This window comes from Manacus vitellinus, unplaced genomic scaffold (assembly GCF_001715985.3).
Source record: "Manacus vitellinus isolate BGI_N305 unplaced genomic scaffold, ASM171598v3 scaffold_0_pilon, whole genome shotgun sequence".
Lineage (NCBI taxonomy): Eukaryota > Metazoa > Chordata > Aves > Passeriformes > Pipridae > Manacus > Manacus vitellinus.
In genome coordinates this window covers 18,231,755-18,254,930 of record NW_021938789.1, presented here as the reverse complement: position 1 = coordinate 18,254,930, position 23,176 = coordinate 18,231,755, and the positions used below count along the sequence as shown (strand labels likewise).

The window sequence follows — 23,176 nt, the reverse complement described above, 5'->3', positions numbered from 1 at the left end:
GAAAATTCAGATATTCTCAGTGATAGGTCTGTGTGGGGAAGGGGGATCAAGAGAGGTGATTGGGAGGCTCTGAGGGATGTCAATGAGGCTTAATGCCAAGGATGTCCTGAAGTGATGGGACCCTCAGAACACTGTTAAAGGTTTTTACCTCAGGTGGGAGTCATGTTTCTGTTGTTCCCTATCTTGCTTTGGGCTAGAAATCAGCCAGCACTACTGCATGCTGGTTCTGAAATACAGTCTCCACTCTCTGGTTTTGGACAGCCAGTATGTAGCAACAGATACAGTGATGTGATGTGGTTTTACTTACTCATTTTTAGGCAGAAAAAAGGGGAGTCCCTCAGTGCCTGCCTGGTCCTACCAGCAAGTCAGGAGGTGATGCTCATTCTTCTCCCTGCTTTCCAACTTGTGTGCACGTGTTGCAGTGATGAGAACAGCTGACAGGCAGGATATGGTGAGGTGCATCCCTAAATTTGTGACAGACCTTGCTGGTAAGAATTGTATGAAAGTGTCTCTCTGGTAGCAGTGGCTACCCTTGTAGCCCCAGAAACACAGCAGATGAGAGCTGCCTCTGTCCTTGCTTTGCAGTAATCCAGAGGCTTTACTGAGCAGTCTACCCTGCCAGTCTCTGGAGAGAAACAGGAGTTGGCGGCTGGCTGCCTGCCATCCTGCAGCACAGTGCCTTGGTCTGCTGCTGCTAAGCCAGCAGGTAGGAGTGCTAGCTGGATGGAAAACATTTTGTGGGATTTATCCAAAATAAATATCTAATTTTGCATGGGTGAGGCTGAAATTCTTCAGCTGCGCCTCTTTCCACAGCAGAAGAGAAACCTGCCTTCCTCGCAATGCTTTCTCAAGTTCTTGTGCATATGCAAGGTAAAACGATTGTTTTCCTAAATTTAAAGCTTGGATCCTCCTTCTTTGAGTTCTGATGGATGTCTAGATTTATACTGCTTTGGCGACCTGTTTGAAGACGTATAATCCATACTTCTCTGAACCTTCCCCAAAAGGTTCACATTGAGGCATTTAGCTGGTTTCTTTGCTTTTTCTTTGTGCTTCTACATAATCCTTGAAGTGTAAATATAGAGCTGGAAAAAATAGCACTTGATCTGGTTGACAGTATCCCAGCTTGCAGTGGGACTTAAATTAAGAAATTTGCGCTTCTGCTATAAATCAGAAGTTTGAGCTTGTAACCCCTTAATTTTTGGCCCAATAAATCCTATTACTCCCAGGAAGCTGTTAAGGTTCATCTCTGTAAGTCCCGAGGATGTTTTAAATCTGTGGGTTAAGTAACACATATGCAAGAGTTTAAAATAAGACTGCTAGCCCACACAACATTCCAGCTGTAAACCCAAAACTGGACATTGTGGGGCTGATTCAGGAGATGCTGATCCAACTGCAAACCTAACTAGTGTTAGGCTTTAGCTTCTGCTGCCTTTACTATTTTTGCTGTGGTATAGGGATGGAAAATTCACAGGTTGTTGATGTTTGAACTGGTGTCATTAGTTCTCCCAAAGTAACGGGGTGGATACTTTTTGCACAGTGGCCTCAGGCTCTCATAGGGCATTCTTGCCTGGCACATGGTATTAGTACATCCTGAGTTTGCCCTGCTGCTGAGTGCCAATACTTGAGAACTTCCTCAAGCAACCAGTGCTCAAGCATGGAACTGGGCTTTCTGCATTCTGGGGTTGCACTTTGAGCTGAGATTGCAAGCAAATGTTTTTGGCATGGGTAAATGCAATGTGCTGTTATGGCAGGATGTGAATCCTCCTTGCAGAAGGTGATCTTGAAAGGAGGTCTTCAATCCTGTAGCATGTCCATCATGGTAGAGAATTAAGCTGAATTTGCATAGATTTTTAAAACTAACAGAGGAGATGTTCTAAGGAGAGTGATGTGTATACTCTGCAATTCCATAATAAAGATATTGATGCTCCTAAGGGCTGGCTCAGGAAAGGCACCTGCCAGAGGGTTCAGATGGAGGCAGGAACTAGTACATAAATATATGAAGAGGAATTTTAATTACTCAGAGGAGCTAGATGATGAAATCAGCTACAAAATGCAGCAGTAAAATAAGCCTAAATCACTTGCATGGAGTTAGGCACTAACCTCCATATAAAACTCCTCAATGGAGCAGTGGGGAGCCATAGTCTGAACTAAGTACAATATAAACCCATTTAAAAGTGTTTTCTAGGTTTCTTTCTTTCCTTCCCTTGTCTGTTTTAAGCACAGGCAAGGGTTTTGCCTGAAAGATTCTAAATACTCAAATTGGAGAATAAATGTGTTTTGTTTTGTTTTGCAGAAACTGAAGTTTGTGTCTAGGAATTTTATACATAAGCTACGTTCTTTGCATTTTCTTGGCTATTCCTAATGCAATAGTGTCTATAGCTTTTATTATCTCTAATTCAGAAGCTGATTCAAATGCTTTCATGGCATAACAGAGAGTTTAAAAAGGCCATGAGAGACCCTGTGCAAAGCTTGTCAAGTGGCCACAGGTGGTTGGTAAAAATGAATTATTAAAAACTAGTGTTTTCCAAGGGTTTGTAAGTTGAATGTGACAAGCTCATTGATAAACCCTGTTTCTGCCTCTCTCAAAAGCTGTGGGTGAAAGAAACTTTTCTTTGAAACAGCAATGTACACATGAATGGTTGGCTCTTGTGGAGGCTAATATTTTCTTACCTCAGATTGTATCTGCACACCATATGGAAAATAGTGAAATTATTTCTTACTTTTGAAATGGATGTTTTCATAGCTGTTAGCCATAACTAGAAAGCAACACAATATTTTAAACTTAAAAAAGTGCTTCAACTTGAAGCAAAACAGTTCCATTAAAGGATTTTCAATTGCAGAGAACCTCACAATTTGACAAGGTGAGAATAATGCAGCTGGAGCAGACTGGTTTTACTAAGTGTCTGAAAGAGGCAAAGCACCATAGTAAAATAACAGTGTGGGGTTTATACTGGTTTAAATACCTGCTCTGTTGGGAGCAGGTATTTAAAAAAAAAAAAAGGCAGGTCTATTGGGAAGTCTAACTCTAGTGCTGTTATCTTAAGAGGCACCAGAGATGGCTTCAGAAATTGAGCTCACTGTAGAATGGCAGCTCATTGTCAGAATCAAGATCAGAAAATTTGCTTATTGCTTCTGAAGTGGAGTAGTCTTAGGAGGCTTTTACATGCTCATTTCCTTCCTTTGCTCATTGCTTTTCCATGGTATAAGAATTTCTGTGTTTAAAAACACCTTTTTTGTAAAACCTTTATCTTCAAAAATAAAAGCAAAGTATTTATAATGTTAGAATGAGGTTGGCAGCTTTTAATTAGATGCTTTAAGTACAAAGTTAAGAAATGGCATACCAACAGGAATTTTTAGATCTTCTGGTTTTCCTGGTGTCACATGGATTTCTCCATGTTAATATAACTTGATAATTGCTCCCTTGACCCAGTTACTCTTTTTATGCTTTCCTTTCCACATCGAGTCAGACAAGCACAAACATTTCATGTATATTAGAAATGAGAACTTTTGTCTTCAGAAATGAATCACGGGACACTGTGGAAGGGGAGAAGGGAGAACAGCAAGTCTTGTCTCTTTTCTTGCATTATGAATGAAATTGTGTAGGTAGATGCTGTGTTTAGGGCCTGTCACACTGGTGGGGTTTTCACTGTCCTCATGCTATCCCTGAAGAAAGCTTCATTGCTTCCACAGTGTATTGTAGCAGGTTAGGTTGCTTGGAGAGGTGGGATCTACAATAATAAAAACTTATGGGGACCAAGCAATATGTAGAACTGGAGAAATACAGAAATGGGTTTAGGAATACAGCTAAGTGAGAGCTGCCCAGATGTCTGCCTCGTGTCCACTGCTCTCTCTTCTCTTGAGGTACCTCATACTATCACAGGGCAGCTGATGAATGATTTTAGGCTGATTCCTCTACCTCCCAGATGAAGTCATGCCACTTGCTGGTGAGGAGGTGTCCTCCCTCAGGTGAGAACAAGGCTGGCTTTATTTCTGAGGAAGCCTTGCATGACATGTACAAAAAAGAGGCAACATGACAGGGAATGTCTCCCCAAAATACTGATTGTGATACATGAGTTTCTTAAACTGTATTAATTTTTTGAACTGCAAACTTCAGATGCAAGTTGCATGTTAGCAATGATTGTGTTGCCAGAGGAGGCCTGTTGATGCCACCACTCAGACAAGCGGCATGTTTTGAACTTTACTCTTGTGAGATGATAATCAACTGTTGGCCCATATTCTAAGGGCAGAAAAAGGTATTACAAGAAAGAAAAGAATGTTTTTTAAAAGGAAGAATAATTACCATTTTAATTTTCTGAGTAGGGCCACCGGTGATACAAAAGCCACTAGTTAATTCTTTTTTAAATTTTTTTTGTAGGATAAAAATAAGAGCTAGGAGTAATGATGGTATGCCAGACACTTCCTGGTTGCTTTTATCACAGGTGATCTGTTTGCCTGAATGGTCATTGGTAATCGTAATCATTTAGGTCCTTCTGTCTTTCTCTAGAGGAAACAAATCTTACTTTTAATCTCCATCTTGGTTTTGTGTAAATCATGAATTGCTTTTCTGTTTTGTTAGGCTGCAGCCAGCCATCAGATGTGGGACCATATTATTATTAGTAGGGAACTCTGATGTTTTAGTTATGTGTGTGCTGCTGAGTGCTGTGTGTGCTGCTGAGTGCTACGAAAGGGATGTTACACACTGCCTGTGCATCCAGGAAGGTGTAGTGAGAATAGTACTTGGGATTTTTTTCTATGAATATTTGAGTGACTGCTGTTAAGACTGGCATGTATATATAATTCTTCAGCATACAGAGCATTAATTGCTGCTCCAATTAATTTTGGAATATGTAACCAGTAGAACTTTACTCTGACAAATTCATTCTCATGCTCTCAGATATTAAAATTGGTTGAAATTTGGTGGCTTAATTTCATGTCAGCGACCCCTTTGTTCAAACATATACTTGTTATCTTGGTACAGCAGTGTAGGATTGCTGAGGAAGAGCGCTGTGTGCCGCCAGCTGAGCTGGAAGGTCTCATGTGTCCCTTCTCCAGCATGGAGTGACTTAACACCTCCTCTCAAGACCTGTGGCACAATTGTGCTTGCCTGCAATTAGTTGCTTGACTAATTCCCAGTGTTGGTGGGTACTGGTGGTTACAGAGATAGTAATGGCATTGCTCTATATTAGGTACTGTATGAAGAACAGAAATTAATAGGTATATTTTGTTAAGGAAAATGTGGGTTTTCTTGAGGTGATTTTTCCTACTGAGAGGAAAACACAAACTTTGAATTTCTCTTTCTCAGCAGACTCCTACTTCTTGGAGTAAGTGAAACAGAAGCTTGGGTTGGAAGGAACCTTAAAGATCATCTTGTTCCAATTCCCTGTCATGGACGGGGACACCTTTCACTAGACCAGGTTGCTCAGAGCCCCATCCAATCTGGCCTTGAACACTTCCAGGGAAGGGGCATCCACAGCTTCTCTGGGTAACCTGTGCCAGGGCCTCACCACCCTCACAGTAAAGAATTTCTTCATAGTATCTGCTCTAAACCTACTCACTTTTGGTTTGAAGCCATTTCCCCTTTTCTTGCTACTACATGCTCTTGTAAAAAGTCTCTCTCCTCCTTTCTGTAGGCTCCCTGAAAGAGAACTTCAGGGGTTTGTAGGTGTTGTTTTGTTGGGCTTTTTTTGAACTTCTGCTCTAAGCAGTGAAGTATTGTGTTTTCATTCTTTGCATATTTCTTCATTTAGTTCTAATAGAATATAAATATGTGTACAAGTTATTTATTTTTCTAAATGGTAACAGCCCTGATGTGTTTGAAGCACAGTGTGTGTTTACAGAAGAAACTGTCAGTCTTTTGATATGTTAAGTTTTAAAACAGATATTAAAGGAAAAAAACAGCTAAACCTTGAATGGAAAATGGAACAAAATGCAGCATAAATTAATCTGTTGGTAGACTATGCCAGAGTAAATTACTCTTTCTTTTCTTTTCTTTTCCCTACCTTAAAATATGAGTTAAGAGACATATTTTTATTTTATCTGGTCTTTAGTAAAACATTTATTATGACAGTTGTTAGAGTTACAAAGCAGTTAAGGATTGTGCTAGAGGGGAAATAATAGAAGAGCTAAGGAGACCCCTTAGGGGGGGAAAGACTAGGGATGGGATATTGCCACAAAAAATTTGTCAAACGGAAGTTAAAATGCTCAAAAGATGCATTAATCTTGCTGGTATTAAACGAGATGTTGCAGACATGTAGGTATATCAAGCCATTATACCGTGTACTGTAGAGGTCTTGTCTGGGATGAAATGAATCGTTTTGATAATGAGAAATGAGAAAGATAATTTTAAATCCTCTTCGGTATGAGAAGGCTCTTTGTTTTGAGCATGAGCATTGGCTTCACCCCGCATAATACCCAGCATTTTGGGAGGACATGCTTTGGGATTTCATGTCTCTTGCTTTATCTGGTCTTTCCCTGTCTCTTTTCCAGCTCTGCATCAGTTTGCCTTTTTTTATCACACTTTTTATTTCTGAAGTTGTACAGTACTCTTCCTTGTGCTCATAGCTCTGGAGAAGCTAATTAAAGCATGAATTTGCTAACTGTCTTTGGAAGTGGCACAAAGGATTACTGGACTGGCTTGCTCAGTCTGGGAAAAAGGAAAAGTGCTATATAGTTCCTGGGCTTTTGACTGCTTGTGGCTATACAGTTTCCCAAGCTGTGGTTTCAGTTTCCTATTTGGCTGCTTGGATCTTACCAGAAGGTGAATTCCAAAAGTTGCTGCAGGGTTTTGGTTTTGCTTGCTGCAAAGACTTTGGCAAGGACTTGACTGCATATGTAATTATAATAACCGTACATTAAATACAGAAGGTTACATACTATGTTTCTATTTATTAAATACTATCATTATCTGAATTTGTAAAGTTCATAGGTAGGTTGTGTGTAGCCTGAAACCCCCCCAGGTTTGGGGCTTAGTTTGTATTTTAGAGTTGTCTGTCTTAAAAGTACCAAACAGAATCTCCCCTCCCTGATTTTTTTTTTTTTAAATGTCAGCGTAGCCCTACTGGGTGTAAGTGATTATGTCTTTGAACATAGCGCTGGAGAAGGACAAGCAGTCCTAGGAGCAGTGTTAGAAGTTTCCTTCTGCCAACCTTCCCTACTCTGTGATATTTAAGTTAGGGGCTGCCTATTCTGTCTCCATCCTATGAAAATGTGTCTGTTCTTGTTCTTTGCAGACCTGCAGAGCAAATCAAGGTGTCTCTGTAAGGCTGACAAGGAAGAACTTCGCACAAGGATGAGGGTTGGTCTCCCTAAATACTCTACTGTTTTTAAAATCTTCATGGTAGCAATTTGAGATATTACGTAGAGAGTCATTGGTGAACCTTGTATTCAGGTGGTAAGCTCTGTCCTGTGTAAGACTCAAAGAACAGTGTAGAAAATAAGTTTTTCCTCTCTAATGGCAGGCATTTGCCACCCTTGTTTCTGATGTATGATATGTTAATTCTAAGTAACCTGTTGGCATTGGGGTGCGTAAGATAAGATGGACTGTGAGGAGACGTGCTAACTTTGGGTCACCCATGGTCAAGGCTTAAATATGGCATTGTGCATGTTTAATTCTGAAGATGTTGTTTCCAACATTCTTAAAAAACCTTTGGATCTGAATGGTATGGTTATAAGTTACGATAGGGATTTTGAGGTTCTGGGAAAACATTTTTGCCTGCCAGGAAAATATTTTGTCCATTTTCCTTAGCAATATCTGATTCCTTTTGCTCTGCTTTTGTATTTTAGGCAATACTTTAACATCTGCAGAACTTTGGTTTTGGCCTACTGGTGCTAATGGAATAGATGGGCTGAAGTACTTCCCTCTGACATAAGTGGGTCCTGAACCATGTTTGAAAAGCATGTCACTTTGTTCATTCGAATTAATGCCTTCTCCCTCCCCAAATACTACAGTGTCCTGACATTGGGTCATTTGCATCCTGAAGAGCACAAGCCAGAGACAGCTTCTCTTTTGCTTGCAGTATCTGGCTCTGAATTGGTTTGGCTTTGGGCTGACAGTGTCTAAGTTGGAGCGTGTTTTTGATGCTCTTTCCTTGGAGAACAGTGTGACCTTTGTAGTTTCAGGATATTGTTTTTCAGAGATATTCTTTTAGCCCTAGTGGTTCAGCTGGTACTTTTTAAAAAATGATATATATCCAAAACCCAAGAGAAACTATTTATCCAATGAGGGGGAACTGGACTTTGAATTAGACTGGTGAAATATTGAAATCGAGATATTCTTTAGTTGAAAACATTCTCTTAATTCTTGCTATGAAGTGTAATTCTTGTTATAGAGCAGCTGGAAAAGACAAAGTAAAATTGACCAAAGTTAAAGATTTTTTGACTTTGCCTTTTTTTTTCCTTCCTAAAACAGGCTGCATGTATTGTGAAGTAGGGTAGCTGTGTTTGGACTCAAAAGTGATCACCAATCGCTTAACTGACTGTGGTGGATTTGATATGGAGCAACGTTCAGAAAATGCATGGCTTTGTGTTGAAGGCAGGAGCACAGCAACAGACAATTCCTAATGGGTTTTGTACATGATGAAATGAGAGTAGTCAAGGAAGCTGTGGCACAGAGCAGAGGATCTGTAAGCACATGTGCTGTTTGGTATTTCACTTTGCCCTGGTGGGTTGGGCCATAAACATCTCTCCTCATTCTCCCTTTTTGTGTTTTGCTCCCTGACAAGGCAGTTGTAAACTTGCAGTGTTATTTGAGGATTTTCTGTCCAGACCTACCTTTTAAGTGCAATTAGGGCAGACCACCTACCTCCCCAGTGGATAACCTGTAGTAGCATTGTTCGTGTCCCTGTGTGACCAGAGATATAGAGAAAGATTAACAAACACTTTCCTGCTGTACAAATTTTTCCCCCAAGTTGAAAGTTCTGTGTGGCTGATAAGTTCTGATTTCCCCCTTACACCAAGCAAATAATTAAAGGCTGCTGTTAAATTCTCTTCATTCTCTATTAAGACCCCTCGGTCATATTAAACTGTCTAACTCAAGCGCTGTTTTTAGTGTTGTTAGAAGAAAGCATTACATTTAGAAAAACACTTTATTTTGGAACAATTTAAAATTATATGGAAAAATTGTATTTAATGACCAGTAAGATGGTTTGTGTTGCAGTATATCAGAACAAAGGAGTTATGAGTGTTGTGTATCTGCTGTGAAGGTTCATGCCTTCAGTTCGTGCATAACCACATTGTGCTTAATTATGGAGGGATCTGTCTACGTTAGCAGTGCTGGGGAATTTAGGAGGTGCTAACGTCTAGTTTATGTAAGGATTCCTGCATATATTAAATATTTTTTAACTGTGCTAATGTGTTTTGGGGGAAAAAGTGGAGAGATGTGGCTAGAGTAATGTTGTGCAGTTGATAATAAAATAGATATGCATCTGTCTTTGTTACAGAGTCATAGATTTGAGATGCAGATATCTTTAAGGCTTTACTTTCCATAGCCTGTGGGGAAATTTCTTCACCTGATTTATTTAGGTCCTTTAACTTTGTACTTACATGGTATCAATACTTTTACACAGCTTTATGAGGAGTTGTGAACTCCTGTCACAGTTTGTACTCAGCACACTTCTTTTTTTTTTTTAAAGGTAAATGTGAAGAACGTGAATTAGGGTTCAGAAACTCTCCTCCAGCCCCTGCTGTGTTCAATGTGAGAGGAAAAACGAAAATCTGGAGGGAATATCTGTTGTTATGGCAGCAGAAGTAATTTCTGATTGAGGCTTGCTATTCAGATGTTGCTTTCATGTTTCCCATTTCAGTCTTGAAAGAAGCCTGTGTATTATATGATGAATTAAATGACTTTTTAATAAGCACATAACTAGTATCTCCCAAAACTCTGTAATTTAGGCACTTATGTGAATAATAGTACATGATATATAATAGTATCTTGCCTTCAATTTCCAAACTCTAATAAAAAGGGCAATGATGCACAAATGTGTAACTTAATTAGGTCTTTATTTTTAGTACTTTGCAGCCCTCTTTATGCAGATATCTTTATTTGTATTTCAGTGCAATTGAATCACTGGCGTAATCTTCTGAACAGTTAGCCTGCCCAATTATGATTGCAGTGAGTCTGCAGAGATTAATAAATACAACAGCTCCTCTAGATTTTAGTTTTCTTTCCATTGAGCAAAGTGTACTGGAAAGAATAGTTGTGAAAAATAATCTGGTTTTAACTTCTGGGTCAATACACATTTTATACCAACACGAAACACAATCTCTGCCTCTTAACCTTTTCTGATGAAGCTCTGCCTGCACAACATGGCTTGTGTCTGAAAGGACATGGCTTGTGTCTGCACAGCATGGCCCTTAGCATGTGCAGAAGAAGCGACCTCATGGCTGGGGATTTCCTCTGCGAGGTTGAGCTCTGAGCATCTTTGTGCAAGAGTGGTTCCAGTTCCCTCGACTTTACGTGCAGAGTTGCTATGTAAGGGGGACTTTCATCCCAGTATAATGGAAAGAGCAGACTATTTCTGGAGAGGTCTAACAAGGCACCTCAGCGGAGTATATTTGGCCTGGGGTCCATGAGCACCTCGGGTCCTTGCAGCGATTTCAGGGATTGCAGGGAGTGCAGGGATTTCAGGCAGGTAAAATGTTCTCATTTTAAGTGCTTTTTCCCCCCCATTTTTCTTCCCCTTTTTTTTTCTTTCCACCTTCCCTCCTTCTGGTGTGCTGTCCACAGTGAAATGTTGTATGCAGTGATGTACAATTTGCCACAGAAGTCAGGTATGTGTTTTCGCATTGGTGTCCCGCTCAGGTTTGCATCACTCTTCTTCTTGCAGAAACATTCTTTCATTATACCTGAAGCATAGATTTTGTGCTCAGACTTGCATCACACTTCCTTAGCTTTCTTTTGCAAGTGTTTGTTCTTTGTATCAGGCTGTGTAAAAGTCCAGACACCTGAACAACATCCTGAAAATACTGAAAGGCCTTTGACTGTTCTGGAAGAATTGAAATTGAATTGAAAGGGTTAATTGTTTTCATCAGGAGACCACTAATCATAGACTTACGTGAGGAGCACCTCCACTGTATGTTTGAGTACAGATAGCTGTTGTTGGGAACTCTTTATACATGCACTGTTCCCTTTAAGTATTTATTTTACTTTGATCTATAAGATGGTCACCTTATACCTGTAAAATTCATAGATCTGGACAAGCCATCTTTTTCTGCAAGCTCTTAGCTGAAGTGGTTTGTCTCCCAGAGAGTAAAATCTATCACAACCCAAAAGTGAACATAGAGCGGAGCAGCAAATGCTGAAATGGCTGGAGTTGATGAGTTTGTAGGGGAAGCAGTGGAGGACTTATAGTTGCATCTTCACTGATGGCAGCAGTCATGTCTACCAGCTTGTTTAGTGTTGGTAGTTCACTGGTCTGTGGGGGTAACAGGAAAGGAAAGAAATTACAAGCTACCTGTCTGTAAGTATTTTACAGTGATTGTGTGTATGCAGCTCCATCATTGGCATGGCACTCCTGTAGCTCCCTTGCTGAAGTAATTATTGATAATTCCTGTTATTCCATCCCTCGCGGGGATTTATCAAAACACAGCGTGGTGAATAGCTGGACAATAACTGTTGAGCCCAAGTATGGAGAGGCTTTCATCACATATGAGGATTTAGTCTCATGATATTGATACCGGGAGAGTGAGAGAACCTGGTCCTCATCTTCCATTTGAGTGGATATGATGTCTGTACCTTCAGTAGGGAGAGAAAGTGAATGGGCTTGTACAGACTAAAATGGATTACTTTTCCTGGGACTATGTTTTGTACCAAAGAGACTTTTAAAAGCAGAAGACCCTGTGGAGAAGATGGGATTTGGATGAGCTGGAAGAGGTTACCCACTGGAGAGCTAACATCCTGGAAAAGCAGTGACTTGGACAACGATACAGGTTGCTTTCCTAGAATAGAAAGGATGATGATGTGACAAATCTTGATGGTCTCCAAGGACCACTTAACTCTGAACACACGAAAAAATTGATCACAGTTTCTTGGTTTACAGAATGGCAGAAAAAGACATAAAACTTATTTTTCTTTAGCTGGAAAGAAATTGTGGGCTTGTTTTGAGGGTAGCAAGATGCTTTAATCTTAGGACTGTTGATTTATCTAAGCTTCAAGCTATGACATTTTTTCTCTGAGAAAATATATCTTTGCCTACACATGACTCTAAATATATGCTTCTTGAGGTGAATGAGTTGGAAAAGTCTTTAGCAGCACATGCAATACTAAGAAAATCGTTAAGGAATGTGGATGTTCCCAGATGCCGAGGATGCAGTTTCTGAAACAATTTAAGCTTTGCACAATTTATGGATAGAGTTCTGTTGTGTGTATTACGTGTGGAGCGACAAGAGGAAAAGGAAAGCTCCATGACTGGGATAGATGTCTTCCAGAAAAGCCTGACAGATCTCCAGATGAAAAATGCACCAAAGTGTCATTTTAGTCAATATTTTAGAACTGTGTAAGGGATGGGTCTGAGATCAGAGAGCATTCAAAGGAGAGCTATTTTTCCTTCCTGAGTGGTAGTGAAAGTTAACCTTTTCTCTGAGTGGCCCTTGTTTACCATACATGTGGAGTTATCCTTCCCACTTGCATGAGGATCAGCTTGCAGGGCCTGCCTTATGGTTGTCTGTATGGCTGTCTTTTTGTATCTTTTTGTCTCTTGACACTGTTTGGTGCTCCCTTGTTTTCACAATCAGACTGGCTTTGTATGGGTAGTAGCTAGGAAAGACAGAGATGAGATTATAGGGCAGGTAGAATTATGGAATCGTAGGATAGTTTGGATTGGATTGGAAGGAACTTTTGAAGATCTGGTCCAAGAACCCTCCTGCTGTGGGCAGGGACATCTTATCTTTCATTAGATCAGGTAGCTTGAAGTCGCATCCAACCAGACTTTGAACATTTACAGGGATGGGATACCCACAACTTCTCTGGGCAACCTCTTTCAGTGCCTTACCACCCTCATAATAAATATCTTTTGCTTATGTCCAGTCTAAATCTACCCTCTTTCAGTTTAAAAGCCAGTCCAGTTTCAGCAGGTACTACTGCTCCTCTGCAGAGCTCCTTTTGTCTGGTACCAGAAGCATACCTACTGTGGAGTGAACTTCATCTGTGCCAGATAGATGGTGTGCTGTATGCTGTTTGAAACTGGGCAAAATGTCAGGGTGGATCAGGCCCTTTGTCCCTCTGATTTCAATACCTTGTCAATGTCAGTGCTGTAGGTTCCAGAGGAACAAATCTTAGTAATAATCCTAGTATAGATGGAACAACTGTCCTGATCCTGGTACTCATATAAAACATTACATACTTGACTTCCATGACTTCCTGCAGGAATTAGTTTTTGTATTTATACACGTACACAGCCTTTTGTGCATTCAAGCAGAAACTGCCAGGCTTCCTTTTCCAGATTATTTTCTGTCTTATCATACTTGGGTGCATTTCAGCAGATTTGGATTGTTCAGGAGAACAATCTATTTTGAGGGTTTTTCAGTTCCCAGAGCCAGACTTGTTACCTCTTTCAGAAAGAGGTAACCTTGTCTGGTTTAGCAGCACCTTTTGGGGTGACTAGCACAGCATGTTATTGTGGAGGAGTCTGCACTGTTGTCCTCTAGAAGACATTAATTGGGTTAACGTTATTCTTCATCTCAGTTCTGTTCATGCAAAGCTATGGAATTTGAGGTTCTGTTCTTCTGCTTCTTAAACCATGGCTATATCTTGAACCTATTGTTGAGCTGTTTTAAGTCCCTTTCTAGAGCTTATAATTAATGGTTTAATTAAAAATCCTATGGTATTCTATAGGTAGTGTAAAAGCTTGCATTTAGTTCACATTTGTTAATACTGAAATCCATTGGTGTTTTATTTGTTGTCCATTCATGTCAGTTATTTCTCTGCAGAATCCTCATAGTCCTGTCAGATCTTGCTTTACATCAGAAATTGTCCTCTGCTGATGTTCCTGCATTTCATCTCTCCCTACTGCAGCCTTCCTTTCAACTGGTTGCATTATGAGGTACTTTAAAAGACAAGGACACTGGAGATAGGATTGCACTCATCTTTGTTGTTATGCAAACTGAGTTCCTGTTCTTACCCTTACTGTTGGTCTCCCAACCAAGGTTTGTGCATCCCACCACCTGCCCAGCACCTGCTTTTCTTGGCAAGCCTGTGCTGCCTGGGGAGGTGCATGTGGTAGTCCTTGTTTCCCTCCTTGGTTCAGTGGGCAATGCAAAGCACGCTTCATTTCAGAATCACAGAATATTCTGAGTTGGAAGGGACCCACAAGGATCATTGAGTCCAACTTTTAACTGAATGGGTGGCGTGGGGATTGAACTGACAGCCTTGGCGTTATTAGCACCATGCTCTAACCAACTGAGACAACCTGCTCCCCTTTTTGAAGTGCTTCAGGAACTGCTGACTGAGATAAAGCTGCTCTCAGACACCGGTGTGCCTGTTGTGGGTGGCCATGGTTACTTTGGAGAAGCTCAGGCGTGTGTGGCAGTTACTGGTGGCATTCACAGAGTAGTCCAGTACGGGTTCTTTTTGCATTGAGTTAATTTGTAAAATACATCCACATTGATAGTATTATGTGTAGTGCACTAGTTAAAAGTATGAAGGGGGCAGTTCAGGTGAATAAGACAGTCTTGCCTTGGTAACTACAGCTATTTAGGAATTAGGAAGAAAAAAATTGTTTTGGCTGAAATCATCAGAAGTGTTTTCTTCTCTGGCCAATAACTGTCAGTTGCTTTAGAAGCATTAAAAACTTGGATATCTTCCAGACGTTCTTGTTCCTTTTCCCTCCTTATTTAGCTTTATGCCAAGAAACTTACCAGCTTCTTTTATTTTTTAGTCCACATTTTATATACATATGCATATCTTGTTAACTTTTAAAAAGCCGCTGTTTGGAATTAAAGCTAAGAGGTAGTGATAAAACTCTGTGTTTGATTCCACTGTGTAAAAACTTAGAGTAGTTAAAACTTTTGGAGAGAGGATCCCAGATGCAGTGAGATGGATGTGCACAGCTGGGCAGCTGGCAGATGCTCTTGGGTGCTCAGAACTGTGCAAGAAGGGGGCTCAGCTCAGGTGTCCAGCTGCCTTCCGCTACCTCCCATCCAAAATTGATCGTTATGACTTAAGTATCTCTAGGTACATGACTGAAAAGCATAAGCTTTGAAATACAGCTTTCAAAGTATTTCTGTGTTGTAGTCAAAACTTTTCAGGAGCTTTAAAAATGTATAGTTCAGTATTAATTTTTAATTACACACAATGTCTTATTTTAACTGAAATTGCATAGTCCCTATCCTGAGGAACTATGTCTGTATCACTTTTTATTAAATAAAATGTCACATCACAGCCGTGTATGTGGTGAGTTTGATGTAATGGTGATTAAAGTTCAACTTGATAACAGCACCCATGTGTTGATAACAGCAACCATTCATGTGTTGCTCTGATTTTGCTGCACATGAACCTTAATTTTTAGCGATTCGTATCTGTTCTCTATTCAAATGTTAAAAGAAAAAACTGACCAGCTTTCCTGTGAAATTCCAGAACTTCCTGCTTCTGTTTTGGCTTAAAATTTATGGTGTTAAAAAACACCCTTTCTTCTCTCATTTCCACAGCTGATTTTAGCCAGAATGTGAAAGCAAGGAAGCATTGTCACAGTAATAAATAAATAAACATATAAAAATCATTGTGATAACTTTGATTTCAAATGAAAATGGTCAGAGCTTCAGGATTCCGTCATTGGTTTTATATAAAGGTGTTTTTATACCTACCTGTTCTTCACATATTAAGATCTTGGGACATACATGTATAGATATATACAGACAGAGAGAGGAAAAAATGAGTGTAGGGAAAAACAAGCAGCCAAATAAAGACAAGTTATCTGTAAAAATTGCTTGACTTGAGGAACAGTTGGAAGATTGTATCAGACAACAGAGTCTATGTTAGTTTGAGGCAGCGTGTGAATGCTGCCTTACTGCTACTAATGCAAGCCCAGCTGCTAAGATCAAATTGTGATTGTTAGTCAATAATTCTATACATATGGCTCAGATATTTTCCAGCTCTTAATTGGTTTCTGCATATAGTGTGCTGAAGGTACCCATTATCATAGAATTGTTTAGGGTGGAAAAAGACCTCCAAGATCATCCAGTTCAACTGTTGACTTAGCACCGTCAAGTCCACCACCAAACTGTATATTCCTAAGTACCACATCTACATGTCTTTTAAAAGCCTCCAGGGACAGTAATTCTACCACGTCCCTGGACAGTCTGTTCCAATAATTGACAACCCTTTAGGTGAAGAAATTTTTCCCAATATCCAGTATAAATCTACCCGGCGCAACTTGAGGCTATTTCCTCTCGTCATTTTGCCTGTTACCTGGGAGAAGAGCCTGACCCCCACCTGACTGCAACCTCCTTTCAACCTCAGCTCTCTTGTAGCGAGTAAAAACTCGAGTCTCCTGTTCTCCAGGCTAAACAACTCCAGCTCCCTCAACCACTCATAAAAAGACTTATGCTCCACACTCCTCACCAGCTCCATTGCTCTTCTCTGGATATGCTCCAGTACCTCCATGTCTTTCCTGTAGTGGGGGGCCCAAAACTGAACACAGTACTAGGGTTTCAGCCTTGCCATTGCTGAGTACAGGGGGACAATCACTGCCCTGTTTCTGGCCACACTGTTTCTGATACAGTCCAGGATGCCATTGCCCTTCTTGGCCACCTGGGCACACTGTTGGCTCATGTTCAACTGCTGTCGAGCAGCACCCCCAGATCCTTTTCCACTGGGCCACTTGGCAGCCACTCTTCCCCAAACCTGTAGCGCTGCATGGGGTTGTTGTGACTCAAGTGCAGGACCTGATACTGCCTTATTAAACCTCATACTTTGGCCTCTGCCCATTGATCCAGCCTGTCCAGATCCCTCTCTAGAGCCTTTGTGCCCTCCAGCAGATCAACGCTCCCACCCAGTTTGGTGTTGTCTGCAGTCTGTCTGAGAGTGCACTCGATCCCCTCGTCTAAGTTGTCAGTGAAGATATTAAGCAGAGCTGGCCCCAACACTGAGCCCTGGGGAACACCTCTCATGACTGGCTGACAGCTGGATGTAACTCCATTCACCACCACTCTCTGGGCCTGGCCCTCCAGACAGTTATTTACCCAGTAAAGTGCTCCCATCCAAGCCATAAGCAGCCACTTACTCTAGGAGAATGCTATGAGAAATGGTGTCAAAGGCTTTACTAAAGTCTGGGCAGACAACATCCACTTCAAGAGTATCCCCAAACACTCGGCTTACAATTTTATGGTGGATGTGTTTCTACAAAATTGTAACCATCATCCAGCAAAAGCATGGGAGCAGAAGAAAATTTCAAAGTTTTAACATCGGTGAAGGAATAAAGAAAGGGTTAAAACAGTAAAGTGGTCATTAGTATTTGATATGTAAATTACTATAATTCCTTAGTGAGGTTTTATTTGTTGAGTTTAAAACTTGGAAGCAAGCGGACTTTAGATGGGGGTGTTTACGGCAAGATACAAATGCATCAGTACAAGCAAACGCGCTGTCTTAGTCAAGCCTTGTTGGACTTCTTGTAGTGAATAGTGTCCTGTCCCCCTCATGTTCTGCACATCGTTGTCATAGACGGATTATCTGCGTTGCTGTGGCTGTGGAGGAGGTCTGAGCTGGTTTCATGCCAGCTGGATCAGGGCCAGAAGCAATGTGTTTGAGCTTGGGCAGCAGCATGCAGCCTTGGCGGTTTGAACTGGTACCATCTCAGGGATGGATTTCTGCTTTGGAGTCAGCATTGCTGATGTTTCTAATGTGCTCCTGTACCACAGTTGATGTAAATTGTATTGCTTTTTTTACATCTGTAAGACTATATTTAAAAGAAAAGGCTTTAAAAATAATTATCACTTGTGACACCAGTTACCTGTCCAGGCATTCTGTCCTTTGCATCTTTATTTTGTAATGTGAATAAGGTTATAATATATCTAAACAACAAAACTTGGATGCTACTATAATGTTATTTTATAGCACCATATCTGAAGGTCTTTAAACCTTACTGTTTTATAAATTTGGGTTTCTGTGGGGAAAATAGTGCTGATATATTAATCAAATTTAAGGGATTAAGATGAGGAGGAAATTAAATACTGTGAATAGTATGTTTGAATTGCAGAAACACAAATCTGGTCTCTGTTACAGTTTTAGAGATATTCAGTGAAAAAGAGGACCTTTGTGTTTTTGCACACCCTGAGGAATGTGCTTTCTGGTAGGTGAGGTACCTCTAAATGCTTTTAACAACCTAATTGGTGCATAAACAAAACCACCCCAAAGGCTGCTTTCTTACTGGAAGGACTGTGCTTGTATGGTATGCATTTCTGGCTAGATTGAAGTAGGGGTTTTTTGGAGGCCTTTTGCATTTTTTGTGGTAACTCTCTGAACAAAATATTTGGAGAACACAGTGCTGTGGTGTTCCTGTGGTGATCTGTTTAAAAGCTATGTCTAGAAGAAAAGTACATGACTACCTGTTCAAAGTGCACCTTTGACATATTTCTATGCTCTGCATTTTTAGTATAAAGAAAAATACTACTGCAATATGCTCTTAGGGTGCTGTTAAACAGCATAAACTGTCAGTTTTGGCGATGATGCCTTTGTAGTCAAACTTCAAGTGTTAGAATGCACTGTTAGTGGTATGGATTGCTGCGTAATTGGACTTATATTAGAAAGAACTGGATGTTTCTCATGATTTCTGGAGAAAGTAAGCGTTTGGTTCCCGGGGGTAAATTTCCTTGATTAGCTGTCAGACTCTTAACATTCCAAAGCTAGTTCTTATCTGATAATAGAAAATAGAGCCTGACTGTTGAAGTTGGTGCTGAGCAAAAAGCAAGGAAGGCTCCCTGTTCCCCCTTGTGCCTTGGAGAGGCTGAGCACCTCAGGTGTGTGGCTTGTGCAGTGCTGCTGAGCATCATCTCCTCAACTCTGTTTGTTTCCCTGCAGAGGATTAGACTAAGGGACTGATACTGGACTTGTTGCTGTATTTCCCAACTAGCCCTTCCCTAGCATGCTTATATATTTCTCTCTGGCTTACAGTTCTACAGGCATGTTGATGGAAATAATTCCAAAAAGCACAATAGTTATACTTCTAAGATACCTCATACTGTGGAAGAATCTAAATTTCTGCAATGCTAATATATAACTCTAGTATCTCTATGGTACCTACTGTGGGCTTTTCATTTTTTGTGCTGAACAGTCAGCACAAACTCAGGGGAACCATTGCTGACATTCAAGTTCCCTTTTCCTTGGGAGACTGTGGATGGTTATGTACAACCTCAAAATCCAAACCCTGACTGGAGAATAGTGTAGCATGTCATTCCTTATTAATAGCTGTGTTCATACGGGGTTTTGGTTTTTGATCTGAGCATATTTGGAAGTGGTGAGGGGGTTTTTAGTTCTAGACTGGGTTTTCTGTCCTTATTTTAGTCTGACCTTGCTTTCTTCTGTCTTTCTGCTTTCCTTTTTTACTTTCAGAGACCCAACATTCGATATTTGGCTCAGCTGAACTGTGTGTACATGTGCTCCCCTTTCATTTTAGCTGGAGGCTAGAAATATTTTTCCAGGAAAGTTTTATGCCCTTTATTGTGTGGAGCCACAGGAACTGCGCAGGGATTTTTGATGTGTCTCTGCATTCTAAGCAATTAGTTATCAGTGACATATGAACTCCATGTTAGAAGGAGTATTGAGCAGTTCACGAATCAAATTGTTAAATTACTTGATTGAACAGAAGGAACAGGAGTTTGATCAAAACAAAATTAAAAAGCTAGAGAAAATATACTGCAAATGCAAGAAAAGGAAGATAGTTGTTTTAAAGAGGTTAGTCCTTTTAGAAAGATCAAAAGCCATCTAAAGTCCTGCCTCCTTATTCCTTTGCTCTTCTGAGCATTTTGCTCTACACTGGCAGCATTTCTTTCAATAGTGGCCCCTGTGATTACAGTGCTACCTGCCAGTATGGCAGAACTCAAGGTGGCCAGGATGGCAGCTGGGACACTCTTTTTTTTCTTTCCTTTCTTTTTTTTTCTTTTTTTAATTAATTCATGTTACAGTGTGACAATCTCTTTTGTTTCTGTGCTTCCCTTCTGTGCAGAGAAAGTATAGATTTGTGGATTTTTTCCTCCATCAACTCTAGTGTTCAAAAGCAAATGCTCTTGCATAGAAGTATCACTGGCTTGTAGTTGTGTGAACCAGAAGAGTGGATTTTTTTCCCCTCTGTGTATGTATATGATGGTGGACTGCTAAAGACAGTCCTTCTGTTAGCAAAGGAAACTGTTGATGAAGTCTAGTATGAGGGCTGAAAGCAGGGAGATCTTGTCTGGGCTGTTGTATTGCTGCTGATTGTAACCTTTCTACTGCTGTGATGCTGGGAGACCCAGCAACCATCGACAGCTGGGTTAAGGTTTCTCTACTTGGACAGAGCAAGACAGTGTTAACATTCTTGGACCTGCCCAGACAGTGTACCATAGCTGAACAGTGTGATATTTAGGGTAGGTGCAGGAAGAGAGTGATTTGCCATATCTGTTAGTTGAAAAGGTGCTAATGTTCTGGAGGATTCCTGCCATTCTTCTGATGGAAGTTGGTCTGGGCTTTCACAAAACAGAGCCTTGATATTTATAACGAAAGAACATAGGTGTGAGGTCCCACTGTGCACGAACTCTCTAAACTACTCTTGAATGTTGTCCTTGGGACTATTCTTGCTGAAGTAGAATATCAGCTGTCTAGAAGCAGCTGTTTTCTTCACTGTGTAGTGGCTGCTGGTTTGTGTGTTTTGGATCAAAATACAGTTAGGCATATGGTTATATCTCTCTCTTTTTTAAAGCTTCTGGATGCCTCTTTCAGCAGATCGCCTTGCTACTTCTGCCTTTTCTGAGCTCCAGCAGGGGCAGTCTGGGTCTAGTTAACAAATATGAGATGAATAGAGATGGCATGTTTCGTGAGGATGCATGCATGTTTCGATGAGTAGCCAAAGTCAGTGAATCAGGGTGGGAGTCTTTTTTACTGCTACGTAAGTACAAAAAGGAATTGACTGGATATAATGACTGGACCTCCCTAGACCTTAGTCAGCATGCAGCATGATGAGTGCATAGGAGGTGCATTTTTAAGATAGCATAAGCAAGCAGAGGAGTAGTTTGAGTGCATTCTCTGGAGAGAATGTGCTAAGGTGTGTCACCTAAATGGTGAGTTGTGATTCTTTCAAACATGACATTGAGTCAACCCTGTGCCTTGGCAACCAGGAGGGCCAACCATGTCCTGGGGGAGCATCAGGCACGACATCGCCAGGCAGTTGAGGGAGGGGATTGCTCTGGTCTGCTCTGCACTGGTGCAACCTCACCTCAAGAACTGTGTTGGTTACCACAGTGAAAGAAGGATATAAAGCTATTAGAGAGTGTCCAAAGAAGGGCCATGAAGATGGTGAAGGGTCTAGAGGGGAAACCATATGAGGACCAGCTGAGGTCACTTGGTTTGGTCAGCCTAGAGAAAAGGAGACTGAAGTCTACAGCTTCCTCACCAGAGGAAGCAGAGGAGCAGGTGCTGATCACTTCTCTTTGGTGACCAGTAAAAGACATGAGGGAATAGCCTGTAGTTGTGTCAGCGGAGGTTTAGGTTGGATGTTAGGAAAAGGTTCTTCATCCAGAGGGTGGTCAAGCATTGGAACAGACTCCCCAGGGAAGTGGTCACAGCACCAAGCCCAACAAGAGTTCAAGAAGCATTTGGACAATGCTCTCAGAGTCATGGTATGATTCTTGGGTATGTCCTGTGCAGGGCCAGGAGTTAGACTTTGATGATCCTTGTGGGACTCTTCCAACACAGGATATTCTATAATTATATGACTTAACATATCCAAGAGCAGATGGAGGAAATATGTGAGGGCTTTGCAGTGTACTTTTCAGGAGACAGTAGTAGATATTTCAGCACAGCTCATGCTAGGAAGTTTCTAAGGAAAGACTTGCTGTGAAGAGTGTTCCAGAAGGCTTGGTTTGGAGGTGCAGAGATGAACATGATGCAAGAAGTATGCCTCTGGCTGGTGAGTCTCCTGGTGGGCACTTGTGATTTCTCCCTGTTTAAACTGGCTAGTTGCATTAGATTCGACCATGAGGAAGTTGAAGTACTCTGTTTTCCTTCAGTGATGTTGAAATTAATTGAATTTTTTACATTAAGGGAGGGATATAAGCCAAGGTATAAAATGAATTCCAGTTTTACTGTGTCTAACAAGCTCTTATTTTTCAAATTTATTATCCTGTGTAATGCTATGCTTTACTAGTCTGAAGTAAGTATTTTAGTGAAACTGAGTGCTCATTCACTGGCCTCCACATCCCACTGAAACTTGGTGCTTTGCAAGTGCTTGCTGTTTCACAGAACTTTGGTTTTCTTTGATTTTTTTTTTTTTTGGACTATTGCCTACTGTTTCTGTTTCATGTTCTTGCCATAAAGTGGTGTGTTAAAACAGGATGCCTTTGTCCATGCTGAGGCACCACTGTTTTTGAGGGGGAGGGAGGAGTTGGCAAGAGGGAATGTAAGCTGGTGCTTACAGGCCCCTGGGGGAACCAGGCAAAATGGTGCCCATTCATTGGCTCTGGTAGTAAAGTATACCTTTCCCGATGTTTCCTTGCTGTCTTGTTTTGGCTCTGTGAGTTGCCCAAGCTGCAAAGAGCTCCTGGCTCTCCATGCTTAAGGATATTTTGGGTAGTTGGAGTGCCTCCACCATCTTCCCTGTGCTTTCTGGGCAGCAGTGAGGGTGTGGAGGTCCTGTGCTGTGGGGCTGCTGCTGGTGTCCGACTTGTCCCATCGCAAGCATTGCTGACTGCGGATTGACCCTGTGCTGATCAAGTAGGTGGTAGGAGCCTTGTGTCTTGTGGTAAATAGGTTCAGCAAAAGGTGACTTTTGAGACCGAGTGGTCCTTGTTGGTGACTCTCGGTAGGTAGTCACCTTCTGCTGCATCTGGCTTCTGGGCTGTGGGGTGGGAATGTGGCAGGGGAGGGCTCTTGCTATGCAGTGTTCAGCTATTGCTTTCCTCTAGGTATTTTTGGGCTGTTTCGCTACTAAACCCCCAGTAGTCTTGCCAGAGTGCTGTAGTTCTCAGAGTCCTGTGCAGTTTCACTTGGGAATTGCGGATG

The 23,176-nt window shown here is 41.1% G+C and overlaps 1 protein-coding gene across 1 annotated transcript in view; it reads left to right on the top strand.

Annotated features, from left to right (window-relative positions):
- The first annotated feature begins 432 nt into the window (after window positions 1-432).
- Window positions 433-23,176, top strand: part of APBB2 (amyloid beta precursor protein binding family B member 2) — a 164,725-nt gene continuing 141,981 nt past the window's right edge. The window contains exon 1 of the mRNA XM_018068550.2: window positions 433-488. The gene's annotated coding sequence lies outside the window, so the exon portion shown is untranslated. The remainder of the gene's footprint in view (window positions 489-23,176) is intronic.